Here is a 12,510-nt window from a genome sequence, read left to right as displayed (position 1 = left end):
TTTACTATTATTCTAGTTCATTAAAGCAGAAGGCTTCATTAAAGCAGTAAAAGTTATTCCCAAATTGAATCTACCTCGTCTGAATACTGACGATTATCAGACAAGAATCAGAAAGAAACATTACCGATTAAAAATAGTGTTACAAGATAGTAAATGCACATTTTTCTGTGAAGATTAGGATTCACGAATATAAAGGTAATAAACATTACAATTCATTTAATGAAAAAAATTAGAAAACAAAAACTAATTTTGGACTAAACTCTTTGAATAGAGAACTTTGTAAGTACAGAATTTTGAAAATGGGATTCCAAACTCTTACAATTTAGAGATTTACAATTACAGCATGCTTTTACGCTCCCGAGGAAAAAAAAAAAAAAAAAAAAAATCTCAGAATTAAAGCAGATTAGAACATTTCACAAACGTTGCTGTGAATTATCTCACTTTTTTACAATAACAACATAACGAATACACGAATTTTACTGTGGCGAAGAAGTAAGGATTGCGCCTATTGATAGCATAAAACTAGGGCACCTTATAGGTAACAGTACAAATTTCCCCAACTTTGCCCAATTTTGAGGTACAGCCTTCCGGACTCTCACCTTTTTTTCCCCTTCCACCAACCTCTCGAGATGATTCTAGGCTCGACAGTATTTTACGTGTCCTCTTACCACAGTGAATTATACATCTGCAAATATCGATACCTTTCCTAAGATTCGAACTCGGCCCTACCACCATGCCAAAAAGGTGAATTTATATACAAAACTTTACCAACGAATTCGTTTTTCAACATAAAACCATAAAAATGTTGAAATGGGCTTTTGCGATCTGTACAGTGAAAGGCCAGCTCAGTAGGAAGGTGATGCATATGCAAAAAATCAGAACCATGACATCAGAGTGTACGTCAGGGAACGCAAAATGCAAAGGGTCAGCCAGCGCAAGACAAGGCATCTTAAAAAGAAGAAAGAAAGGCGCATTTTCAGTCATTCTGGGGGGCAAGTAAAAGTGAGATTATGCCTGCATTGTGGCTACAAGAAAACATCAGAATGCCTTTACGCGTGGTAGAATGATTAGCAAGTTTCAGAAAGGGCATAGTTTCACGTCTGTCGCCCAAGAATTTGGGATTGATAAAAATGTTGTTTCACGAGGTTGGAAAGCCTCCCAAACGACAGAAAGCTGTAACAAAGGTTAGTGCTGGTCGGCCAAGAAGAACAACGGTGACTGATATACCACTCTGAAGGCTAAAAGAGATCGAAACCAAACAGCGACCAACACTGCTCAACAGCTTCGCGCGGCAATTGGACGACAGTTGACCCGGTTTACTGTGACCAAATGACTTCGTAAAGATGGCCTATTCGCAGTCCGTCCTGAATGCTGCATGCCATTGTCTGCAGCCCATCGGCAGCACCGTTTACAGTGACCGATACCTAGAGAGAGACCAGATACATTAACAATGGAGTCACGTCCTGTTTACCGATGAGAGTCATTTCAGTCTGGGAAACATTTCTTGGTGCCAAATGATATGGACAGAGGTATTGACAAGCGTTCATCCCACTAACTTCAGCGAAAGAGACCGTTGGGGTGGTCCTGCCATGCTTATGTGAACGAAGCTCCATATTTTCGATAGATGTTCACTTACCGGAGATCGTTACTGTGATGAAGTTTTCCTAACCCACGTGCGTTTTTTTCCTGCGAACCACTGGTGCTGACTTTGTTTTTACGGATGAAAATGATCCGCCCCACAGGATTCAAGTTGTTGAGGAACTCAGACGTTACCCACAAAGGGAATTGGCCAGCGTGCTCTTCTCATTTAAATGCCCCTGAAGATGTGTGAGTTACTTTAAGGGAACGCTTAGCGGCAAGATCTTACTCTCCAGAGTATACCAGACACCTGAAACACATGCTCCTTGAAGAATGAAAACTCTTACCCCAAGAACTGTTAAATGATCTGGTATTGAGCATCGATAGACGGTGCAACGCAACCATTTCATTTGAGGATCTTTGGTACATCCAAGTATCATCTTGGAGGTGGATTCCTTTCCTAAGGCTCTTTGGTTTATTATTCTCCCTCTTCGCCAGACAGTTTTTTGTAGCAACGCCATTCTTTCAATAATCTTTTTCTATTCGTTCCGTACTGTATCCAATTTTGCACACCAGTGTACTTACTCGTGAACGTGTTTTAGGTTCTATTATTTAAGGAAGTTAAATTTAAAAACAGGTGTCTGAAGTTAACTGAGTAAATAGCCAATAGACAGAGCATGTCTAACGTATTTTATTTTTCTACTTAAAGACAATCAGAGTGTTTCAAAATAATTGCAGTTCTAAATATATCTTGTACAATGGTAGGAATGCAATGGTTCTATTTTAAGAAATAAATCAAATAAGTTAGACTTTCTTGACTGCTGGCCACCCAAATTGCAACAACAAGAAGGACAAGAGATATCACAACAAAATTTATTTAGTAGATAACATGCTGACCAAGTATCAAATGATTAAATTTATAAACTTCTGTGAAGTGTGGTTCCTTCCAGAATCAGTAGCCAGAGTAGCAGCCATTGTTCGAGATCACCGCTGCCACACGCCTCGGCATTGATTCAAAGAGATTTTGGATGTGTTCTTGGAGTACAGCAGACCAAGCAGCTTCCACACGTTGCCAAAGTTGATCTAGTGTGGCAACTTGGGATGTAATCTGGGTCAATCGTTCAGCAACCATGGACCACATGTTCAGAGACCGGCTAGGGAAGCAATTCAATGTGGTGATTGACGAAGAACCCTTGGACAATACGTGCCACGTGTGGTCACGCATTATCCTGTTGAAATATGGCTGTGGGCAAGCCCTAAAGGTAAGGAAGGACAACTGGTTTCAACACCTCGGAGATGTAGCGCTGGCTGTTTAAAGTACCGGCAATGAGTATCAGAGGAATGCGAGTGTGATATCCAATACCGCCCCATACCATATGATCCGGTGCAGGACCAGTTTGGCGATGCATAACGCAGCTGTTCAATGTGCTCTCTCTCTCTCCACGGTGTCTCCAGACTCGAATCCGACCATCGTGGTGTTGCAGACAGAAGCTTGGCTCGTCAATAAAGACAATTTCATTCCATTCTGCCGTCCACATCCTTCTTTCATCGCACCATTGGCGGCGGAGACGTCTGTGGTTCTGCGTCAAGGGTACACGAAGCAATGGACGTCTTGCGGACAGACCACTCTCCTGTAAACGGCGTCGAATGATGCGCGCGGACACTGGATGATGCGTTACAGACTGAATGTGCTGTGCTATGGTTCGTGATGTGACTGAGCGATTCGTCACTGCCATGTGCACAATGTTCCTGTCATCAGGTGAAATAGTGCACTGAGGGGGATGAGATCGAACACGTCGGTCCGTGGTACCCTCCTGCATCCAACGGTCACATATCCGCATTACAGTTGTTTGGTTTCGTCCAACACGACTACCGATTTCCCTGAAAGATAATCCACACTCTCAGTAGGCCACTATCCTTTCTCTGTCGAACTCGGATACTTGATCAAACGATGATCGCTGTTTACTACGAGGCATAATTGATCGTTCTTTAAAAAAAAAAAAAAAAAAAAAACCACAATTGCCGAACTTGAAATCGTCGAAAACTCCAAGCCTTAAATAGCGCTTTGAAGTGCGCGTGATGTGCTTCTGCGCTGGAATTCTAATCAATTGCATATCTCACCTCCGCTAATGCATGTTGTAAATTTCATGTTATTTGCATGCTTTCTCCAGGGTGTTGCATTTACGGTGGCCAGCAATGTAGTTGTTTTAATGCAAACTCTTGAAAAGCAAGAGAAAATTATTAATAATATGCATGCTAGGTTTTGTTCATGCGAAAGTAATGTATTAAATTCTCTAATGCTTGTATGTTTGATTATTACGATACTTTCTTAATTTATTCTAATTAATATAGGCTAGTGTTATTTTAAAATTAGCGTAAAAAGCTTCATTGAAATAAAAGACTATTTTTTATTTTAAATATCCGGAAAACTCTTTGTTGACACAAACGTAATATGAAATGTTAACGATTTTGACTATTACTGTTCATTTATTCTTCACTATATTCTGATAAAGTTTTAATTTCGACAAAGAATTATTCAGTGTCATAAATTAGGAAAGGATTAACAACTTTAAATTATTGAACTCGCGTAGTAGTGAATATAATCAAGTATGTTAAGTTTTGGTATTGATAAATTATTTTCAGAAGTAGAGCAAAAAATACCAAAACGGGGAAAAAAAAAAAAATTTTAGATTGATTTGATTCTAATTTTGATTTGAACCGTTATTGTTATAACACTTTACCACAAATTCATATAAACTACCCAAAAAGATGTTCTTTTGTACGAAAAAGCTTATGATAAGCTGCGTGACAGTCTGCTTTCAGTTTTGTTATTTTGGAACGCGAAAGAATTTGCTTTACTGCTCTAGAATGTAATTCATTTTGAAGGTGACACATAAATCCAAAAACGCATGAATTTGTGAAACATGCAACTCATGGGGTGACAACCAGATTGTGTCTTCTTTTTTAGATAGTTTACGAAAGAGTTTAAGAGAAAATAATTTAGGATACTTGATCAATAAATAAATATGATTTATAATTTATTAATAAGAAATTTTGATATTATATTACAGTCATTTTAATTACTAATATTTAATGACAGTAATGCTTTGATATTTCTCTAAAACTTGTAAGAAAAGTTGCATTCTTGCGTGCGTGCTGTCATAGTGTAAGTGGTTTGCACATTTAGCTATCGATGGTTCAAATCCCGGTGAGGAAACAGTTAATTTTCCTTCTTCCGGTTTCGTAAAGCTTTACAGTCGCGCCTGGACTAATATACAGAAGATGATAGCATGTAGCAACGTGGTTTTTTAATCGATGGCGTCTTGAGTTTCTCTCAATCGCTCTTTAAGTGATGGAGAATATAAGGAATATTCGCATTCCTACACGGTGATTTTCGTGGTGTATAACATGTCCAGCTAGCAAAAAGGAAGAGCCAGAATTCAAATCCCATCTAGAGCACAGTACAGTTTCTGGTGTGAAATGTCTAATAATTTCTACAAATTAACGACAGTTTGAGGCTCAGGTTTGCCAAATTACTGGGATTTACTCTATGAGTTGCTGGAGGCCCATCAGCGGTAGAGCGGTAAAGTCACTGAACACTGGTAGTTCAATCAGAGGTTCGAATCCCGCGAACGGGCTGGCTGCATGGGCGTTTTGTGGTTTTCCCCATTTTGTAACGTGTATAAGAGCCAGTTTTCCCCAGAAAGTCCTCCACGAAGGCGTCCCTCCGCTTAGGCAAGTATCCTTAGTGTGCTTTGCCGTAATCACATAAACCAAACCAAATTAAACCTATCAGTTGCTAGACTTAACTAATATATGTTAGTTGTAAATATTTTACCATAAAAAGAGGCGCAAAGAGCTAGAATTTCAAAATGACTCAGAATCCTCTATATTATCGCTGATAGCAGATAATTTCACCTTTTTCACATGATCATAGAGAAGCAAATAAACAGCAAATCATAGGGTCAGAAATTTTCTAACTGTAGATGTTTGAGCAGAAATCTGCTTATTAGGCATAGGATCTTTTACAAAAATCAATAGCTATGAACGAAAGAAATGTACTGTGAGATTGTGATTTAGCGGTTTCTCTTTTAAGAAGAAAATACTAAGCACAGTAATGGTGTTTGGGAAATCTGATCTATAAACTACACATTATTCCTGGAAGATTCAAATAATTATTGTAGAATCAAAATACTTTTATAAATGAAAGATAATTGCAAAAACATCGTTGCCTTAATTTAATCAACTATGGCAAACTTTCCTATCGATTATCCGAATTCTATTCACATGAAAAATTTAATTCTATTCTATTCACATGATTTCTACATCAAAGAAAAGGGGAGTAATAAAAAGAGAAAATGAATTAGATTGATCCTGATAAAAAAGATTCTTAATATATTAATATTTAAACATTTTTTAAAAAGTATTTCCTATGTTCAAATAATCATTTAAATCTTCTTTAGCATTTAAATACAAAGAGAACATAAACTGTCTCTCTGCTAACTCTATTTATGAAATAGAATTAAAAATATAGAAAGAGGTTTCAGTTTTATCAAGCTTGTTTACATGAACCAGATCTGAAAAACGGAGATGATGTCTTTAATTACAAAGTTAGAATTTAAGTAATTCTGAGAATACGAGTGTCTTAAAATCTGTTTATTTGCTAAAGAAAGTAGAAAAATAAAACTATCTAACATTTAATTTATCTGGAATCTGTATTAAAAAGAAAATTTTTTATCTGGAATCTGTATTAAAAATAAATTTTAAGTTACACCTGAAGAATAGAATAAGAATAGTCGCAAGTTAGACGTTATGCTATCTTGTGTGATAACTCATATCACAGTCTTGAAATCATGAGCAAAATGTTTATGAAAGTAAAATGACTGATAAGCTTGTTAAGCCTCTTGGGAAAGTATCTTCTCAAAAACACAAAAGCTGTTTTGCTTAGGAACAGATATGAATTTGACTCTTTTTATGGGAAATCATAAAACAGAGGACTGAATTTTTATGGTTATAAAATGTAAAAACTGCATGTTCAGTGAGGGATTAGAATATTTTATTATATATTATTTTATTATAAAAATTTAATTTATATTTAAATATAAATTAAAATATTTTATAATTTTCTAAACATTGTAAAATGAATATGGTCCAACGTTAGAGAAAAAAAATTTTTGACGTTAAATGAATTTTCTTTTAAAAACGACCTTAACCCTAGCCACTTACAGATAGAAGAAGATCCAATTTATTTTGCAGTTCTTCATTTTTCACCTCCGTGCTTCATAAAAAGATCATACATAAAATTTTGTTTTCAGATCAATTCACCCAAAACTTAACGTTTTTAGTTGGAAACATAAATCAAAAAAACTGGAAAACATATAAAATAATGTTATATAACAAGAGCCTAAAACTGCAAAAAAAAAAAAAAAAAAAAAAAAAAATTACCGTAATAAAACCTTGATAACAACACACGTGTTTTATGTTTCTTGTTCTAAGCATTAGTTTAAAAGATTGGTGCTTTACAAAATTCAAAAAGAAAAGTTATGATACTTCTGCTCTTAGTTACTAATCTTTCTCATTCTTATACTGTTTGCATATGTTATTTTCAACGTTCAACTGCATTTCCTCTTTCATTAAAATTAATTAACAGCATTCTAATAGCATTTAATGATACAGATCATGTACTTAGGATTATAAATCTGCTTACTTACTTGTTTTCGTGAAAATAATCCAGAGTCATGCGAGTATTCTTCTCGCAATATATTATCCAAAACAAATAACTCACTACTCCTCCTCGAGAACCAGTGTCAGACTGGAAACAAGAAAAAGTCGACAAAACGATAATCATGCAACTCGGATCGTAACATCCGACTTGTCTGGTCCAATGCCACTTGCAGCTCTAACTCTCCTACCTAATCTTACTTTCCTTTTCAACCTGTTTCTAAAGAAATGAGCGGTGGATTCCAGTTCGTCATACTGGTTTTCACCCGGCGCCACTCTAATTATATATGCTTTCTATTATTTATCTGTCAAGAGAAAATTTATTTCGCTTTTCAGAAAAGAGAAAATTTTGTACTCTAAATATGGGATTTAAAACGCGCTGAACGGTTGTTTGTTTCTTACTTGCAGTGCTACAGTGCTTTATATATTACAGCATACAGAAAAATTTCCATATAAGCGATATCAAATTGCCCGCAAAAATTCCGCAGTGTAGAAAAATTATAAATATCCTTTATTTTGGTTCTTTTGAACTAATTGGTTACATATCAATTCACCTTGGGTTACGTTTGCTTGTTTCTATTCTGTGCCGCTCACGGAGGATAATCACCTCCACTTGCCAGCAGACAACCAAATAGCCTTTAAACGATTCATCGTTAATAACAAAGGCACAGTGAATACCATCTGCAGAATAATCAGCCAGATAACCGCCCTGGGGCAAGAGCTATGCCAACCCCACTAATTCAGGGTCTTAAGTGAATGTAAGTACTCCTCTGCATCTAAGGAAATACAGTATCTTCCTTCTGCTAAGCGCATGTACCTTCTTTAGTAATAGTATTTATGTGTCATGTCATGTATGTGTTATGTTAATAATTTTTTTTTTTTTTTTTTTCTTAAATGTGTAACCAGTATGTTATGTAACGTATACCTTGCAAACCTAAAATCTGTAATACGATATAAATAGCCAATGTATCTCTCATCTGCCCCTGTATGGCAATGTAATAAATCTTTTAAGATCTCAATAAACCCCCGGTAGATAGGGGAGGGCGCGGGACATATGCCTGTTTACCTCTGTTAAACACCAGGCGTCCCCGTCCTCCGTCACCTGTCACCTGTTTCTATTCTGTTAAGGAGTTATTAGCAAAGATAGCACGAATCTTAAATTTTCTCGAAACCAAATATTAAAAGAATCTCCAGTGTCTAGCATCTTGAATCCCTCTTAGAAGAAGAAGAATCAGAACAAAGGAAACAAAATTTAATTAATATTAAAATTTTTTAATTAAGGCAAAATTTAAAATCTCCCTTTAAAGAAAATCAAATTTTAAAAAAACGCATTTTAAATGTACGCCTATATTTCTAAGAAGATCTAAAGAAAATATGTTATTAAAACTCTTGAAATATGAGGTTAAGTTTTTCAGCACAACTTAATAAATAAAATTTGAGTGAGAGCACAATTTTTATACATCTTTCCAGTCAGTCTTTGATTTGTAGGATAACACTTATTCTGGTAATGCTATTTAGTCCAATAACCCTAACAAACATAAAGTGAATTACCGCTATATCTGAAATGACAACAAAGTCGTGAAAAGGTTAAAAATAACTTTATTTTAACAGACTTTAGAGCACAAAGGTCCTCTCTTCTTCTACAGTATAACCACAATTCGTGGCGCATGCAACAAAATAGAATAGTCAGATTCAAGATAAACGTTGGACAGTAGTCAAAGACTACACAATTAATTACTATACTAAAAGATGGCTCACTACACTGCCGGAGCGTCAGAATTAAAATGTCGCCAGCGAGAAAACGTAAAGCCGAATAATTGTAACTATCAGAGCCGGCAGGAAACTATAATCCATGATTGTAAAATTTGACTCATGTTGTAGGCCTGGAATTTAAAATTTTAGCAAGGTCATTACAGACCTCGTGTAATTGCTTAAATTTTGGTGGGGGGAAAAAAGTAGGAATTTTAAGTTAATTAACCAGTTATTTATATTTTTCAGCCTTTACTGTAACTTCTCCTTTCCGTATTCTTCACCTGAATGCAAATGAGTAGCCAGTATTTAAACTGGGATTTATGGCTTTTAAGACGGAGCATGTTTCTAGCATCGTGCGCCCGTTACGTGATAGTTTCCTGCCGGCTGTGATAGTTACAATTATTCGGCTTTGCGTTTTCTCGCTGGCGACATTTTAATTCTGACGCTCCGGTAGAGTAGAGAGCCATCTTTTAGTATAGTATTTAATTGTGTAGTCTTTGACTACTGTCCAACGTTTAACTTGAATCTGACTATTCTATTTTGTTGCATGCACCACGAATTGTGGTTATATTGTAGAAAAAGAGGAGACCTTTGTGACCTTTGTGTTGTAAATTCTGTTAAAATAAAGTTATTTTTAACCTTTCACGACTTTGTTGTCATTTCAGACATAGCGATAATTCACTTTATGTTTGTTAGGGTTATTGGACTAAATAGCATTACCGAACAAGTGTTACCCTACAAATCAAAGAATGACTGGAAAAATGTATAAAAATTGTACTCTTACTCAAATTTTATTTCAGTTTAAATACTAGCTACTCATTTGCATTCTAGTGAAGAATGCGGAAAGGAGAAGATACAGTAAAGTATGGAAAATATAAATAACTGAATAATTAAGATAAAATTCCTTACATTTTCCTCCACCAGAATTTAAGCAATTGCACGAGGTCTTTAATGACCTTGCTAAGATTTTAAATTCTAGACATACAGCATGAGTCACCTTTTACAATCATGGATTTAAGCGTATAAAACTAAATTTTAATTTTTTCAAAAGTTTCAACTTTTTTGTACAAAACTTCGTGTCATCTCAATTTAATTTAATCGCATCTCCTTCCAGGCGTCTGAGAGGGAAAATAGTTTAGCAAAGTATTTCATACTTCACACTTTTCCCCAACTTGCCATTTACAGCTTTATCACCTTTTTAACATTTTGCTTCCTATAAACTCAGTTTCTCACACTTGCTGTCCATTCTAATGCATGCAAGTTGAGTGTGAAAACGTGACGAGTTTTCAACAACTACCTGATAAGTAAATCCTACATATTAATAACTCAGTCACACTAGACCTCAACAAAACTAATACTGTACGTAATGCGCTAAGTAAGTAAAGTTTAATTCTCATTAAATTTTACATGTCGGCTGGAAAGCCTAACTTTAAACTATGTAAATTCACTACGATAGGTTTCACTTTATTTCATATCATTATCATTTGCTAGCTCGTACTTTAAATTTATCCAACACAGTGCCGGAACACTTTTAGAAAACAGTTAACAAACATACTTTATAAAAAAAAATTAAATTTCACTTACATTAAAGAGATACCTTATTTTGCGTTTTACATCACAATGTACATAAGTTGCTAATATCTGTTCTGCAAATGTGCCATAATTTTCTTAATACAGTCTCTTGGATGATAGTCATCCCACTATCATGTTCTACTAAAAACTGAAAATCCTAGATGATAATTGCATAATTAAATTGAAGAACTTCTTCGATTTAACTGAATAAAACCTAGGCAATTTCAGCTGAATAAAAACTAGGTTGCCCTCGCTTGAGGCAAAATTAAACATATAAAGCACTTGTTCCGCTAAGACATAAAATCAACCGAATATTCAACGAAAATAATTAAAATTTTCATTTATCTTTATTTCTTTGAAACTCGTCCATTCGGTTTTGTAGAAATTCCTGCTAGGATGGGGAAGTACTTGTGTGATGAACCTGTAGTTCTGCCTGGACCTTTGATTTCCTGTGTCTTCAAATGGTAGTTTACGCTGCTGTTCTTTATTGTTCTGGATTTCCTCTAGGTCTGTGAGAATTCTGATAAAGCTGGTCCCTTTCTTGCTACTTTGCTGGGCCGTTAAAATCCCCTATGGTTCACAAGGAACTTCACCCGTTAGCCTGGCTCGTCATCCATCAGTCGCTTGCCGCGTAAATTCTGGCTTTGTTGTTCTGTCCTCTTTCCTCCGTTTTCAGCCTCTCTTGCATCTGGCCTCTCGTTCGTAGACCACCGACTTTCTAGGCTGATCATTCGGTTGGTCACTGCATCTGCGGAATATCCGTACTTTTCTTTGCCTTTTCGATAAGTTTCTTTTCTGTCTCTCTTGTATCCTGTTCTCCGTAGCTTTACTTTATTCAGACTCGGCGACCTTAGGTTTTTCTTCTATTTTTCACCATTTCCGTCCTCCTCTCTTTTTCTTAATACATCTCTTAGAAGCAGAATTTCAGTACGCTCATAATAGCGCTTGATCTGATAGACGCTGGCTTTGGCGTTTTTGCCATTTTGATCTTTCAGGAATGCTACTGTTTTCCTCACTCTATAAGGTATTTCTCCAGCCTTCTTAGTATGCTTTCGTAGTGTAGTGGTCTGCACGCTGGGTGCACATTCCAGAGTTCCGTGGTTCGAGTCCCGGCGAAGGCGTTGCTTATTTTTCATCTCTCCTGCTTCCAAAAAATACCTAATGTCTCTACAGTGGCGCCCGAACTAAAAGGCTGGTGGATGATGATTATCCACACCCAGGATTTGGCGAATGGGTACCCTAAAACTCCAAAAAGGGGGAGTCTCCCACCTGCATATAAGCATTCTATACCGCGCCACGAGCATTGGGAAAAATCCGTACTTGTGATTGAACATATTTTCCGAAGACATCATTTTCTTTTGGCGTAATGACGTTTAGGCGGAATTTTTACAGTTTTGTTTTCGTTGACTGACGCACATGAGTGATGCGGAAGCGTGAAATTATCATTTATATTCTTTGAATAATAATGCCAGATGAAAACATTGACATGCAACCTTCTGCATATGGCATTCTATTTATGAAAAAATAAAATTATAAAATCCTTCAAAGATGCTGTCAATACCAGAAGCAATCTAAACTGCTTAGATTATGTAAATAACTGAGGTCAGAAATTTAGTGCAAAAAAAAAAAAAACGCAAAACACATTAGATTACACCACGATCTCGACTCAAATGTAAAGGCATATATACCAGTAAGTATATTATTATTGAAATTTTGTTGCATTCTGTTCATTTCACTTTGCAAAAAATATTTCCTTTGCAACTGTATATGTTATTTAAATGTTAATGTCCATGTCTTTCACACTTTATTCTCTTGCTTTAAATGAAAGAAAAATGGACATTCAGTATATTCGCTGAATACACGTGTATAAGAAAAGAAACTTTCTTC

At 35.8% G+C, this 12,510-nt stretch overlaps 1 protein-coding gene across 2 annotated transcripts in view; it reads right to left on the bottom strand.

Annotated features, from left to right (window-relative positions):
• LOC118181596 (uncharacterized) overlaps window positions 1-7,493 on the bottom strand; it is an 83,694-nt gene extending 76,201 nt beyond the window's left edge. For both annotated transcript variants that reach the window (XM_085809083.1, XM_085809082.1), the window contains exon 1: window positions 7,290-7,493. The gene's annotated coding sequence lies outside the window, so the exon portion shown is untranslated. The remainder of the gene's footprint in view (window positions 1-7,289) is intronic.
• Window positions 7,494-12,510: the final 5,017 nt, after the last annotated feature.

The sequence above is a fragment of the Stegodyphus dumicola genome, chromosome X2, assembly GCF_044657685.1.
Source record: "Stegodyphus dumicola isolate Sdum_Otavi_A_Nest chromosome X2, ASM4465768v1".
Classification (NCBI taxonomy): domain Eukaryota; kingdom Metazoa; phylum Arthropoda; class Arachnida; order Araneae; family Eresidae; genus Stegodyphus; species Stegodyphus dumicola.
The sequence above is the reverse complement of the archived record's forward strand: the minus strand, read 5'-3'. Positions and strand labels throughout refer to the sequence as shown.